This window comes from Bombina bombina, chromosome 3, assembly GCF_027579735.1.
Source record: "Bombina bombina isolate aBomBom1 chromosome 3, aBomBom1.pri, whole genome shotgun sequence".
Classification (NCBI taxonomy): Eukaryota; Metazoa; Chordata; class Amphibia; order Anura; family Bombinatoridae; genus Bombina; species Bombina bombina.
The window spans coordinates 382,693,134-382,710,327 of NC_069501.1; the positions used below are offsets into that span (position 1 = coordinate 382,693,134).

Below are 17,194 nucleotides of genomic sequence, written 5' to 3' on the forward strand. Positions count from 1 at the left end.
ATGATATTCGTTTTCTCCCTTTCGTCTAGAACACTGGTTAGGGAAGCTTGAGAACAGGTTTGAAAACCAGTGATCTGGAACCTTTCCCCACATTATGTGACAAATCATGAACACAAACTAGTACCTTTGTCACTGTATTTCTATGATTCTATGTAATATTACCTATTCTATGTATCCAAGAGTGACTCACCTGCCCAGATACTAAATTTTATCAAGAAGCAAATGTATAGGCACCTTCCTCTGTTGTTGAATGAGCAGCTGTGGCCACAAGTTCCCATACCCTTATGATGTCATAGAGAGAACTGAGCTTGCAGCTTATGAAATCAGCACTTATGACAATGTTCCCTTCAGGAAAGATGAAAGTGTACAGATAAGACTATTGTGAAATGTAATTAAAAGACCACTTAACACAGCAGAATTCATAATGATCAAGTGCATAATATAAAGACAAGGTAATAACAGTTACTCTGAATTTCATAAAAGCAGTAGATTTTTTTTTTCTGACAAATTTATCTTTTTCCCCATTTGCCAGTCACCTGTATCATGTGACACCCATGATCCAATCACAGACTAGTTTACGTATACCCTATAAACTCAAAAAGTATGTGTTTAAAAATGTGATAATATAAGTAAATTGGAAAGTCTCTCAAAACTGCATGCTCTATCTGAATCATAAATGTTTAATTTATTCTAAACCTCATTTCCTAAATCTCATTCTACAAAAATGAATGGAAAAAAAGCATCACAACATAGAACACATTGCCATAGAGTCTCTTAAATAACTTTATCAGAGCACTTTTCATCATTTTTTTGTTTAATGTAATAAACAAGTATTTTTTGGTTTTGATAACAAAGCAGAAGATATATTGGGTAATGGAATATAAGTACATACAAATGCCTGGTGTCATTGTCTCAAACAGGTATTGTCAGCTAGCTCCCAGTATTGTATAGCTGCTCCGAAGCTAAATTTAAATATGTGTTTAACCACCCTACAGGGGTTAAACACATAATGATATGCAATCAACAGTGCAATAATAAGGGCTAGATTACAAGTGGAGTGTTAAATATTGATTGCGTGCAAGCAATATTAGCACTCCACTTTGTGATACCAGCACACAATAATGTGTGCTGGTATTACAAGTAAATCACAAGAGCGAGCTTCAATAGGCTCCTATGGGAGCCTCATTTTGATGCCGTCAGAGATGATATCAGAACCTCACGCAGCGAAGGGCGTAAGACATGCAGCGATGGGCAGCATTTTTAAATATATGTATATGAAATTCATGAATATATACATATACTGTATTTATGTGTTCGTATGTGTATATACACATATTAACACATAAATACATATATGTATATTAGCAAATACATATATATATACTGGGAACACACAGTTTCCATAGACCATAATGTAGAGGCACTTTTCAGTGTTGTTTTTCCTCTAACACCCCACTTCCACCAACTTTACCCCCAAAATACTGCCTAGTGCAGTTATTTTATTACAAAAAAATAAGATGCTGCCATCTTTATTTTTTTATAAAATACAATACACAGTATTTTGGGGGCATTTGAAATCTGATCTCTGGTTAATTTTATAAGTGCTAATTGCTATCGCAAGCACACAGTAGCAATAACCAGTCACTTGTAATGGCTGGTTAATTATCGAGCGACCGCAAGCGGGCCCATTTGCCCATGTGCGGGGGCGTGATAATTTAGCACTCCACTTGTAATCTAGCCCTAAATGTTTTAACACATCTATCATCACTTTTGCATATAGTAGTGCAGTTTGTGTGTTATCAATCTTATTTATGTAAATCACTTTTAGTAGATATGAAATATATATTTTTGGGTAGAAAAGTAGAAATCAGTATTGTTGATATATAAAGCTGTAAAAGTGCATTTGTTTACCTGGGGTATTGATTTTTCAAATATGCAAACTAGAATGGATATTTTGTTAATGGTTTAACCCTTTTGCTGCTAAGCCATTTTCATACCCCAGTGCTAAGCCAGGTTTGAGCTTTTTTTGCTACTTATAGTTAAAGGGACAGTAAACACCAGATTTTTTGTTGTTTAAAAAGGTAGATAATCCTTTTATTACCCATTCCCCAATTTTGCATAACCAACATAGTTATAATAATATACTTTTTACCTCTGTGATTACCTTGTATCTATGGCTCTGCAAACTGCCCCCTTATTTCAGTTCTTTTGACAGACTTGCATTTTTAGCCAATCACGTGCCTGAGCTCAATGTTATCTATATGAAACACATGAACTAACACCCTCTAGTGGTGAAAAACTGCCAAATGCATTCAGATTAGAGGTGGCCTTCAAGGTCTAAAAAAATTGCATATATACCTCCTAGATTTAGCTTTCAACTAAGAATACAAAGAGAACAAAGCAAAATTGGTAATAAAAGTAAATTGGAAAGTTGTTTAAAATGACATGCCCTATTTAAATCATGAATGTTTTTTTTTTTACTTGACTGTCCCTTTAAACACTATTGTAGGTCAAATGTCAGTGAGTGACCCACACAAATTATATATTGTTTTTTTTTTCAGAAGGCCCAGCAGATTCAGAATATACCATTATTTGATCTATAGTTTATGGCATGTGAGATAGCTGTGTCAAAAACTGGAAAAAAAATGTATATTTTTTATTGTTAAGATTTTAAAAAATAATACTGGAAATGGCCAGGTGATCACTGCTGTTACTTTCATCAGTTTTCTGAATTTTTTTTACTGAAATTTGATAAAGGATAGCCATATGTGATATAGGAGCCCATAGGTTTTGGGGTTATAATAGACCAGAAAGGCTCCTTTGTGCAGTACAGAAATACAATCACTTTTTTTACCACAGTGATCTCCTGGCTATACAGACACAATTCATTTTTTCTTCTTCTAGAAATTAACTTTATTAAGGTTTTCTAGACATGACAAATTTTTATATTGAGTATATAATATCCCATTCCCAAGCAAATCCCTGTGTATTGTGTTTAAACTTTTTTTTTTTAAAAAAAACCAAGATCTACTTTGTACTGTATTTCCAGGGCAATGCTCTTTGATATGAGGGGGTCTTGGAGGCCTTTGACTAGTAAGGGAGTTGTGATGGAGGGGTTTAAACAACAATCTTCCCATCCAGCTCTATTACCTGCCAGTCATTGTGTGGCCCCGCCCCCCCCTCTGTGATGTCACCATGCACATTTGTGTTGACATCACCAGCACTACCATGTAGCTCTGAAAAATGCTGCCCACAATACCACAAGGCCTGCAGTGCAGGGGAATCGCAAATGCAATATTGTGACCATCGTTTCCCCTTCATGAGACTTGTTCTCATCAAGCGCAGGCAATCTTTTAAGAACAAACACATTTCTACTGAATAGATTGGCATATAAAACTAATTTGTTAACCAAGATATCTAAAAGTATATGCTTATGGCTAGCTATATAAAACAAAGTCTTGTCTCCACTCTTCCATGGTTTAAAAATTCAAATATCCTGAAGTATTTTTCTTTGATATACTGTATATATAAGCAAAACGTGCTTCATAACTTGGTCAATGAGTTTGCGTGGTCTACCACTTCGTGGCTGAGTTGCTGTTGCTTCTAGACTCTTCCACTACACTATAATAGTGTTTACAGTTGCCTGAGGCAGATCTAGTAGGGCAGACATTTCACAAACTGACTGGTGGCAAATATGGTTTCCTGTGACACAGAGGCAGAACTACCATTGGTGCAGCAGATGCAGTGGTACCAGGGCCCAAGTGCTATCTATCTATCTATCTATCTATCCTCAAAATCATTATGCAGTACAGTTTCCATATAATTACTATTGCTTACTACTACTGAGTTACCTTTGGGGGCCCCAATCATTTTTTTTATATATATATATATTTAAGGATAATGTCTAACTAAAGGGCAATTTTTATTTTAAAGTATTTTTTTTGTGGCGGGGGGGGGGGGGGGGTGTAGTTTTTATTTTGTTTATAAAAAGATATAAATCACTTTAGACTACTGGTTTTCAAACCTGTCCCCAGGCCTCCCTAACAGGCCAAGCTTTCAGTATTACCTTGGATGAGAGCAGGAAAAATAGCCATCTTTACTAAACAGCTCCAGTTCATATATTCTCAAAATGTGGCCTGTTAGGGAAGCCCGAGGACAGGTTTGAAAACCAGTGCTTTAGAACAATGTAGTACAAAAGGCCTTTTTAAGGACTTTTGCTGTAGTTTAGTGTTAGTATAGTTTTTTTACTTTGGGGTGTTTTTAATGTTAGGGTTTGTTTGTTTTTTAGTAAGGTTAGGTTTTTTAGTTGTAAGGTAAGGTTAGTTTTTTTATTTTTAAGGTATAGTTAGGGTTTTTATTTTTTCAGGTTGTTTTTTTTTTTTAAAAGGTACTGCTAGTTTTTGGGGAAATTTAGGGGGTGTTAGGTTAGGTGGTTAGATGTTAGTGGGTTACTTTGAGATGAGGGTTGTGGCAAATTGGGGGTTAATAGAGTAGTGTGTTACTTTGAGGTGGTGGTTGTGGCGGTTTAGGGGTTAATATTGTAGTGGGTTACTTTGCGATATGGGAGTGTGGTGGTTTATGGGGTTAATAGTGTAGTGCAGAGCTTTCCAAACTTTTCATGTTGGTGAAACACTTTTTAGACCTACATCATTCTGTGACACAGTAATTCAGTTGCACTAGCAAAAAGGAGGTTAATCTAACTTGCATTTGTTAAGCTTCCATTTCCTATCCATATATCAAGAGCAAGAGCAGCAATGCACTTATGGGAGGTAGCTGCAAAAAAACCCAACACTTTGACTTCTGACTTCAGCTCAGTATTTAGGCTGCCGCCCTCAGAGCTCTGCAAGTTCAACTGACTACTGCCTGCACTGCAAACACACTGCTATCCCTCTCACTGAGTACATATGCAGTCACGAGCAGATTGAGGAGACTACACGTGCAGTCAGGAGCCAATGTGCCATCAAAGCCGCAAATGGGAAAAGTTTCAGTTCCCACTGAGCTGTGACAATAGGTTAAGATGATCTGTGACCCACTAGGTATCAATCATGTATCAACCATGTGATATGCGCAGCAGGCAGGTGGAATGTCGGAAACCAAAGAAAATTTAAAAAACTAATTTAAATTAAAAAAAACTGTGCTGAAGCAGGGGCACACCTACACATTGCCGCCGACACACAGTTTGGAAAGCACTGGTGTAGTGGGTTACTTTGAAATGTGGGTGTGTGGCGGTTTAGGGGTTAATAGTGTAGTGGGGTTCTTTGGGTGTGGCAGTTTGTGGGTAAATAGAATAGTTTAGTGCAACTGTTTCCTCCCACCAAACTCTTTACACAACCTTTTAGGTTGTGTTAAAAGTTTGAGCATTAAATGCGACTGCGTTCGAGCGATCATATTTACTTTCAACTTGTAATACGAGTGGGCATTGCTGCTTGATGCCCATAAAAAATATGAGGAACGTAAATTATCGCGGGTTCACGCAAACAAATTTGAGGCTATTTAAACAGAGAGCCACTTGTAATATGGATAACGATGGCGCTCTGCTCGTTATCTGACCCTTAAAGTCACTGAGGTCTTCAGTATGACCTATTCTACTGACAATGTTTGTCGAGGAAGAATTATATATATAAATAAATATATATATATACATATAAACAAGAAAACTCAGGCCCTTATTTATCCAGCACCCAACCATGTCTGGAAAAATATATACTTTAAAGCAAGGAAAGATTTAGGAGTAAATAATACACATACATTGGAAAATGCGTTTAAAAGGATTTATATATTAATTTCAGCATGACAATAAATCGTAAGCATGACCCCCAAATATCAAACAGTTATAAATGTTTATATTGCTATGCTATTAGCCTTTTTCAAAAGGTACTTGTTTTATTATACCTCTACACGCAATACAGAACTGTCACAGCGAGTTTAATGTGGTATGGAAAAGTTGCCACTTTTTTCTGCTATTTGTGATACAGTTACAATTTGCATTGGGAGTACAAAGATACAAGGTTGAAACCCACAGAGTCAGTGTTATAATATAATTGGTGCTGTCCCTGCATTTTGAAACAAATCAATACTGGTCAAATAAATGAACCAACTTAGTTACTCCTACTTAACAACCCGGGTTGTGGACTTTGAACTTTACGAATATTTGGGGGTCATGCTTACGATTTATTGTCATGCTGAAATTAATATATAAATCCTTTTAAACGCATTTTCCAATGTATGTGTATTATTTACTCCTAAATCTTTCCTTGCTTTAAAGTATATATTTTTCCAGACATGGTTGGGTGCTGGATAAATAAGGGCCTGAGTTTTCTTGTTTATATGTATATTAATTAAATACCCTTATCCGTGCACTATACTGAGAAGTGAGGTCCTATATAGGACACACGATATTTTATCTCAGTATATTAACTGTGAAATTTATTAAGCTAGTGGTGCTGGCACAAAATATACAAATATATATATATATATATATATATATATATATGAGTCAAAGGGTAAACAGCGCTTATGGAGATTCTTAAAAACTGAATAATATTAAAGTCTCGGCAGTGTTGGTGGGTAAAGAAAACAAAAAAAAGGAAGAAAAGTATATGAATATACGTATATATATTAGAGTCTTTGATAGGATATTGGAATCCTAGTGTAATGAAGGCGTATAGATACCCTTACCAAAAGTTACCTCAATCCTATGAGGTAAGTTTGCCGCATTGGAGGATGTATCTAGTGGTTAGATGAATCCTGGATGTTCTGGTCTGGATTGCTGACCAAACTAGCAATATATACCGGATATGTTATTTGCTATAATCTTACTTGGCTGAAATCACTACTTGTGACATCTAAGGAATACTAACTTTAATTTCTGACTGGCTTGGGACACAACTACCTGTGAATTCACCTCTAAACCTATGTGCTGTTATAATACCTCATATCAGTGAGGACATAAAATGTGAGTGTGATATATGTTATTTTTATACTATTATTGAATAAAACGGTATTACACTATTTTTGCTGTTTTCTGTCTTTCTGGGTATATATCTGGACAAGAAAGTTCATACCAAGACAAGAAAACCAAGCTCCAAGAGGCAATAAATACAGGAAGTTTCCTAAAGAAACCAGCACAAAGGGGACCTACATCCCATTCTACTCCAAGAGGCAGCGATTTTATACAGACCAGAACATCCAGGATTCATCTAACCACTAGATACATCCTCCAATGCGGCAAACTTACCTCATAGGATTGAGGTAACTTTTGGTAAGGGTATCTATTACGCCTTCATTACACTAGGATTCCAATATCCTATCAAAGACTCTAATATATATACGTATATTCATATACTTTTCTTCCTTTTTTTTGTTTTCTTTACCCACCAACACTGCCGAGACTTTAATATTATTCAGTTTTTAAGAATCTCCATAAGCGCTGTTTACCCTTTGACTCTTATTTTCCTATATTGTATAGACTTAGTCTATCACACAATATTTGTACCTTCATAGCTGCTCTATGAGATTTTCATACCTCTGACTAGCGCATTTACTAGAGTAACGCTTGTTTCCACTCACTGACACTGAGTGGTAACATTCTACTTAATTCTATATATATATATATATATATATATCTTTGGTTGTTTGAGAAAACAATTAAAATAAGTTACCAAACATCTAAACAATGTTACTGTCATAACACACATATATACACATACACACCCACATATACACATACATACACACAAATACACATATACACACACATACACACACATATATACACATACACACCCACATATGCACACACATATACACATACACACATACACACACACACATATACACATACACACACACATACACACATATACACAAATACACATATACACACACACATATATGCACATACACACCCACATATGCACACACATATACACACACACACATACACATATACACATATATGCACATGCACACCCACATATGCACACACATATACACACACACACATATACACATACACAGACACACATACACACACATACACATATACACATATACACAAACACACATATACACAAACACACATATACACAAATACACACACACACATACACACAAATAAACACACACACATACACACCTACGCACACACATACACACAAATACACACATACACACACACACATACACATATACACAAACACACATATACACAAACACACATATACACAAATACACACACACACATACACACAAATAAACACACACACATACACACCTACGCACACACATACACACAAATACACACATACACACACACACATACACATATACACAAACACACATATACACAAACACACATATACACAAATACACACACACACATACACACAAATAAACACACACACATACACACCTACGCACACACATACACACAAATGCACACATACACACAAACACACACACACATACACACAAATACACACATACACACACACACACACATACACACAAATACACACATACACACACACACACACACACACACACACACACATACACATATACACAAACACACATATACACAAACACACATATACACAAATACACACACACACATACACACAAATAAACACACACACATACACACCTACGCACACACATACACACAAATGCACACATACACACAAACACACACACACATACACACAAATACACACATACACACACACACACACATACACACAAATACACACATACACACACACACACACACACACACATACACACAAATACACACATACACACACAGTGTTTTTAACAACCAGAATATATATAGAAAAAGGGATTTCTTGTCCTAGTCAGCAACTGTACTAGAAGGAGGAGCAACACTTGTCCTGCACAGACAGCAACATGTGCTGCACCAGTCAAGCAGGAGAAGAAATGCCAGAAACATCCCTCCTTCTAAAGAATTGTGTGCAGAAGAAGGGAATATATTGCATAGATGTCAGGATGCAACAGTGCTTCTGCAAGTCACAACATAAGAGAAGAAGCTACAATTGAATTGAATCCATTAGCTTCAGTACCACCAAGTTGGGTAGGGGGTTACACCAACTTTTATGAAATCTTCATCTGTCTTTCTGAGTATTTAGGGTGCATGAAGGGAGATAGTGCAGAATGATGATTGTAGCTGAGCTGGCTGCCTTGCTTTCTTCTGCCTGCTCATGATTCTTCTGAGGAATCCCGCACCACAGTCACTACGCAACCATCGGTATACAATTTTTCTTGAAGTTTTCTCACTTTTTCATGTTCACCGGGGAGTGAAAAATACAATATCATTAATCCCACAAACATGCCAAAGCAATAAGGAGTGTTATGTGCTTTTATAATAAGTGGTAAATGTATTTTGTGATTTAGATAGAGCATGTGATATTAAACAACTTTTCAATCTACTTCTATTATCTAACACCTAGATTACGAGTTTTGCGTTATGAGGGGTGCGTTGCTAACTTGCAGTTTTTTTCTCACCGCTCACTTTCCTACAGCGCTGTATTACAGGTTTTTATCAACCCGGCGTTAACAGGCAAGAAGTGAGAGCAAAATTACGCTCCACACTGCACTCCAATACCAGCGCTGCTTAAGTCAGCGGTGAGCTGCTTATACGTGCTTGTGCACAATTTCCCCATAGACATCAATGGGGAGAGCCGGTTGAGAAAAAGTCACCTGTCAAAAGGCAGCGTAAAGCTCAGTAACGCAGCCCCATTGATTCCTATGGGGAAACACATTTTACGTTTACACCTAACACCCTAACATGAACCCCGAGTCTAAACAGCCCTAATCTTACACTTATTAACCCCTAATCTGCCGCCCCCAATATCGCCACCACCCACATTATACTTATTAACCCCTAATCTGCCACTCCGGACATCGCCGCCACCTACATTATACTTATTAACCCCTAATCTGCCGCCCCCAATATCGCCACCACCCACATTATACTTATTAACCCCTAATCTGCTGCCCCAACAACGTTGACACCTACATTATATTAATTAACCCCTAAATCTGCCGTCCCCAATGTCACCTCCACTATTCTAAATTTATTAACCCCTAAATCTAAGTCTAACCCTAACCCCCCTAACTTAAATATAATTTAAATAAAATTACTATCATTAACTAAATTATTCCTATTTAAAACTAAACACTTACCTATAAAATAAACCCTAAGCTAGCTACAATATAACTAATAGTTACATTGTATCTAGCTTAGGGTTTATTTTTATTTTACAAGCAGTTTGTATTTATTTTAACTAGGTAGAATAGTTATTAAATAGTTATTAACTATTTAATAACTACCTAGCTAAAATAAATACAAAAGTACCTGTAAAATAAAACCTAACCTAAGTTACACTAACAACTAACACTACACTACAATTAAATAACTTACCTAAATTAAATACAATTAAATAAATTAAATACAATTAGCTAAATTACAAAAACAAACAAACACTAAATTACAGAAAATAATAAACAAATTACAAGATGTTTAAACTAATTACACCTAATTTAAGAGCCCTATCAAAATATAACCCCCCCCCCCCAAAATAAAAAAAACCTTAGCCTAAACTAAACTATCAATAGCCCTTAATAGGGCCTTTTGCAGGGCATTGTCCCAAAGAAATCAGCTCTTTTACCTGAAAAAGAAATACAAACAACCGCCCAACAGTAAAACCCCCCACCCACACTACCAACCCCCCAAATAAAACCCTAACTAAAAAAAAATAAACTCCCCATTGCCCTTACCTATAAAATAAACCCTAAGCTGGCTACAATACAACTAATAGTTACACTGTATCTAGCTTAGGGTTTATTTTTATTTTACAGGCAAGTTTGTATTTATTTTAACTAGGTAGAATAGTTATTAAATAGTTATTAACTATTTAATAACTACCTAGCTAAAATAAATACACAATAATTTAGTAAATGATAGGAATTTTATTTAGATTTATTTTAATTATATTTAAGTTAGGGGGTGTTAGGGTTACGGTTAGACTTAGGTTTAAAGGGTTAATAAATTTAGAATAGTGGCGGCGACGTTGGGATCGGCAGATTAGGGGTTAATAAGTATAATGTAGGTGGCGGCGATGTTAGGGGTGGCAGATTAGGCGTTAATAATATTTAGCTAGTGTTTGCGAGATGGGAGTATGGCGGTTTAGGGCTTAATATGTTTATTCTAGTGGTGGCGATGTCCGGAGCAGCAGATTAGGAGTTAATAATTTTATTGTAGTGTTTGCAAGGCAGGAGGGCCTCGGTTTAGGTGCTAATAGGTAGTTTATGGGTGTTAGTTTACTTTTTAGCACTTTAGTTATGAGTTTTATGCTACAGCTTTGTAGCGTAAAACTCATAACTACTGACTTTAAAATGCATTAGGAATCTTGGCGGTAGAGGCTGTACTGCTCACTTTTTGGCCTCCCAGTACAAACTCGTAATTCCGGCGCTATGGAAGTCCCATAGAAAAAAATCCTTTACGAAATTTACGTAAGTTGGTTTGCGGTAAGGCCAAAAAAGTGTGCGGTACACCTATACCTGCAAGACTCATAATAGCAGCGGGTGTAAAAAAGCAGTGTTAGGAACTCGTAATCTAGCCGTAATTTATTTTGTTCTCTTGGTATCCTGTATTGAAAAAAGCTCAGGAGCTGCTGATTGGTGGCTGCACATATATGCCTCATGTGACTCAGCTAATTCCCAGTAGTGCATTGCTGCTTCTTCGACAAATGATACCAAAAGAATGAAGCTAATTAGAAAGTAAATTAGAAAGTAGCATGTAAAGCCCACCCCTTCTCTCACGCAACCAATCACGTGAGAGAAGGGGCTGTCAATCACCAAGAGCAAGCGAGCGAGCGAGCTCTCAATGATTCCCTCTCACCACCTCAGAGGTGGAGTAGAGTGTAAGAAGCAACACTGCTTCTTACATTGTGGGAAGCAGGCTCGCATATGCCAACCTACCCTGCATGTTTATCGGAGCAGTTTTTGCTGGTTAGTACATGGAGCCCTCTGTCTGAATCATTAAAGAAAATGTTGAGCTTGTAAGCAATCCAAATTACAGCTGTATAATTTAGTGTTTTAAGACCTGAAGTAATACTCAGTCCCCATTGTGAACAGTGATCTTGAGATATACAGAGGTGTCGAACAAATCAGGCGGATGATAATTCCACTGTAGGTCCGTACACCATAAGGCAGCTCTTCAAAAATGGAATGGTTCTGGATAAAAGAGAAGCTAGAAAGAAGACGCTCAAATAGCGTATTATCTCTGAGATAAATCCCACCAATGCTAGAGATAAATCCCTTGGAAGGGCACTCAAAATTTAGTGATCTGAGTAATTAAGAGCTACCCAGGAGGCTCAAATCTGGCAATACAGTTCTGGTCTCTCGCAGCGTACACAAAACAACTTTCGGGAACTCAGGAACAAAGTGAAATCTCATCAAGTAATATACTTGGAAAAGGATTTAATTAAAAGTGTAATACACATAAAATAAACTTAAAAACATAGGCTGATGCGTTTTACAAGATCCACTTGCTTCCTCAAGCAGCATAAAAAAAATGTGATCAAACTGAGATTTAAATACACATGCCCTATAATCATCAATCACAAATATACACATTAAGTACTTAATAGACATCAAATTCATTGTTACCTTGAATAACAACCACATATCCCCTTCAATGGAAGATACACGCCAGTGATGGTTCAAGAATTCGAGCATATTATCATGTACTCGTCTAGCGTTTGGGCAAACCTTGTTTTTTTATGGCCGTTTCATAGATGATTTGTTATTCATTTGGGAGGGTACTAAAGAATCAGCACAGGATTTTGTTCATATCCCTAACTCTAATTTGTGGGGGATATCTTTTTTACACCAGATTGAGAAAGAAACAATCAATTTTCTCAATGTGACCTTAGAATGGGATGGTGATGGTAAGATTATTTCTGAAAGTTTCTTCAAAAAGATTGATTCTAACAGCTATATCAATCATCAGATTAACCATCATCCAAGGTGGTTGGACTGTTATAGATCCTAGGTTACAATATTATTTATTCTATCTCAGCAGTAACCTCCAGCATGTTATATATTTACGTAACAATATTTTTGATTAATGGAATTATTATGAATAATAATAATAATTAAGAAACAATATCAAAATTATTGTCAGCAATACCTCCAAATAATATAGTAGAAATTATATCAGTACACTCCAGTGAAATATCAAACCTCTGTAGTATACTCCAAAATAGCACTATTGAGATATCTATAAACTTGAAAATAAAATTAATTTTAAAATTCAATATTTAATCTCAAATTAAATTAATTCCTGAGTTCTGACCAGTTAATCTCTATAAACACATTGATTATATGTATGCAGAAAATAGTGTGTATTCATTATGACCAAATATATATGTCTATTATCCCATGAATCGACAAAACACTTCTATAATTTAACCTTAACTCAGAATGAATTAAAGGTACCTTAGTATTATGGACACAATATTTCTATAAATTAACCTCAACTCAAAATGAATCGCTTATTAAATATCACACATGAATTATACTAGAAAAATGTATAAATAGCCAACAAGTTTAATCAATTCAATATATATAGCTAATTTAACAATGTTTGTATTCACCTATGTTCAAATCTCACAATGAAATCTTATCTTAACTCCCACTATCTAATGGAATTTCCAGGGAAATATAATTCACTATTTTAACCCAATATAATCTAATATACTTCACTTAAACCCAGAGATTGTTACACAATACTATTAATCAACATATAACAATTAATCTAGCATTAAATAACTTCTTATTTAGCCAAAATAAAACAAATTCTAAAATATATCACAATAACTACAAATAACTTATGACATTAAAATACCTAGGTCCTTTCTTAATAATAATATTTAACACTAGTATACTTACTACCCTGGTCTAATTAATATTAAATATAAGAATAAGATACCTTTTAATTCACAGCTGCAGCTATACTATGCTATAATGAATTTCTTTTCTAAGGCCTATTTAAAATATAAAATAAATTAAACACACATACATTACAAGATAACCAAATTGAGAATTTCAGCTTCCAGATATTCTATTGGCCATACATGAAGGAATATTTAACTTATTTGGAAGGATACAGGTCACATATTATCTCTCTTGTCCACAGAGAGTGTTCCAGCCAGGAGTCAAAGAAAGTATAGGCCCAAAATGTGTGTATATATCTCTTACAAAGTGAGACTGTCTTCTCTTGCATAGAGTGAAAGCCTATTTTAGTCATAAGCCACTCCTTCATTCTCTAATAATTCCAATAGGATCAGGTTACGCCCTTTGAGTCAGAGCTCGCCTCTCAAAGGTTACTGGTAATGCCATTCAATTTCCTTAAATTGAATTTCTCTGGCTGTAATTCCCATATCGGCCCCTGTTTCTCAATTACAGGGATATATATTTTTATCAAATGTCTATTTAATACAGTCATATTGTATAGCTCAATAAATTATTTGGTCAGTTTGATATGGTATTATTTAGGTTGGCTGAGCATGTTTATTTTAATACCAAACATGGTATATTGATTTAGTATTAGACATATTTCTAATTGCATATCTGCTTACATATAATACACATATATTCAGTGTGTGTCTCAATACAATTCTACTTAATATTTTAAAAGATGTCTTTTAAAATCACGTTTTTATGAGTGGACCTAAAAGGATTTTAATTTAATACTTTCAGTATGATATTAATTAATATATCAGTTCATTTAATATACTGGTATATATTGCATTTCCCAGTCACCATCTTGTATCATATATGTAATTGGAAGTAAATTCTGTAGTAACTAATTATACAGATATATTTATTGGATTATCATTTCCTATTAATATAATATACTCCATAATAGTATATCTATTGATAATGTTTTTTTGAATGCACGAAAAAACACAGATATGATATAATTCATTGGACAACTTATTGAAGATGTATTCATTTCCAAACCTCATTGGGATCAGATTCTGGAATAAAGCAAATGCTGTTTATTTTTAAATATTGTCAAACATTTTAAATTCAATACAGATACATATTCACTTCACTTCATATTTAATATATTATATAAACATAGACAATCTCTTAGACTCATTTATTTACATTTATACCATACTGAGGTACAAATGAAATATCTGAAAGTTATCTAAAAATTTATTTTAGACTTTAAAATTTTATATGAACTTTTAACTTCTCCCTATAATACCCAGGGCATTTGAAGCTGACATAGAATCTAGGGTTTTGTATATTTAACTCAGTATGGGACAATTAACACCTAGATAATAGATATTTACATTTCCTGGCCATCCTGGAAATGTATCTCAAACTGCAGACTTCCGACCACAGGGGTTAAGGTGATATAATAGAAAATCATATTACACAATTCCAGACAGTGATCAAAATTTTCTTTGAAGGGACCTTAACTCTTACAATTTGAGATAAATGTTCTCTTTTGAACTCTTAGATGTCTTAAGCAGAGAGGAGGATGGTCTGTGTCACCCTTTTCAGTCATTTACAAATGCTGTGCTGTGACTAGAGCAAAATCAATTCATATCAAAGTAGATATTAGCTAAAATAAAATATTAAATTATGTGATACATATGTAGTTTATCCAATACCACTCAGCAATACCCTGACAGGACAATATACCGTTTAGCCAATTTCGGAGAATTAGACAAAATTGTACTAGGCTAGAGGATTATCTTGAAGAATCAAAGATATTAGAAAAGAGATTCCTTGATAAAAAAAAAACAACCCAAAATCCATTTGTGTGAGTAATGATAGAGCACTTACCTTGAATAGGGATTTGTTTTTTGAGAACAAATTATCCACTAATAAAGTTGAGAATATGTATGTTTATTACTCAGTTTAATTTTAATTACAAAAATATAATTGATATTTTAAATAAAGACTGATCTATTTTAAGCATGGATCAGATTTTAAAGGATATAATTGGAGATAGACCTATATGTGTTTTTAAGAGAGCATCCAATCTTAAGAACGCTTTTGCACCCAGTAAAGTTGTTTCTACAAAATTGACCAAATGTAGAAAGAACCACTTCAGTTCATTTCAAGGTACAACTAAAGGAGTGTTTATATGTGGAAAGTCCAGATGTGGGACTTGTACCTTTTTAGATAACAAGTGCACTGAATTCATATCAAACATCACTAATGAAACTTTTCCTATTAAGTCTAGGATGAAATTTGATAGTTGTTATGTGGTTTATTTGGTGGATTGTATTTGTGGGCTCCAGTACTGTGGCCTTACCAGTAGATCTCTCAGAACACGATGGCGTGAACATTTGAAGAATATTAAAAAGACATTTCTCAAACATAGTGTATCTTTGCATAGTGTATGTAAACATCAAGGTAAAAATGGTATTTTTAAAATTAGACTTATTGAATTTATCCCACCCTCAAACCAATACAATAGATACGATCATAAACTCCAAAGGGTCTAAATGAGAATATTGATTTAGAAGCTTTCAATTAAAATTGACAGGGTTGTGCATTTATTATTATTTAACCTTGTAGGTTGCTTCTTTGATTTTTTTTTATTCTCTGTTTTTATTTATATTTTTTTATTTTCTGTTATTTCCTTTTTTATTCAGTTTTTTTATGTAGTATTGTTTATGTTCATATTTAGTTTTGTACATATATTTTCTTTTCAAGTGATCGCTTTATGTATTAATGGGGATTTACATTTATATTTCCATGTATGTATATATTTTATATTTTATATGTTAACAGCTTTTATATCCCCTTCAGGAACATTTTCTGTATTTCTATGGACAGTAATACGCCCCCAAATGTATGGTTGTCTATGTATCCTGATGCTGTAGTCATGGCGATGTCACGTTGTGTAAATCCTTATTGTGATCTTGCTCTATTTGTCTTGCACAAACTTGCTATATGGCTCGATCCCGTGTAACGTGAGTGAGGATTGGCCACGCATGATATCGATGTCACTTAGGAGTACCAAACATTGCGAGTCATTGCATTTAATTCAGCAGCATGTATATGGTTGTTTTCATTTTTAAATAGCCGTTTGTGTATTATTATGATTACGCAATTCTTGAGCCGTCACTAGCGTGAG

The 17,194-nt window shown here is 34.8% G+C and overlaps 1 protein-coding gene across 1 annotated transcript in view; it reads right to left on the reverse strand.

Moving 5' to 3' along the window:
• LOC128652347 (zinc finger CCCH domain-containing protein 11A-like) overlaps positions 1 to 339 on the reverse strand; it is a 56,732-nt gene extending 56,393 nt beyond the window's left edge. The window contains exon 1 of the mRNA XM_053705288.1: positions 191 to 339. The gene's annotated coding sequence lies outside the window, so the exon portion shown is untranslated. The remainder of the gene's footprint in view (positions 1 to 190) is intronic.
• Positions 340 to 17,194: the final 16,855 nt, after the last annotated feature.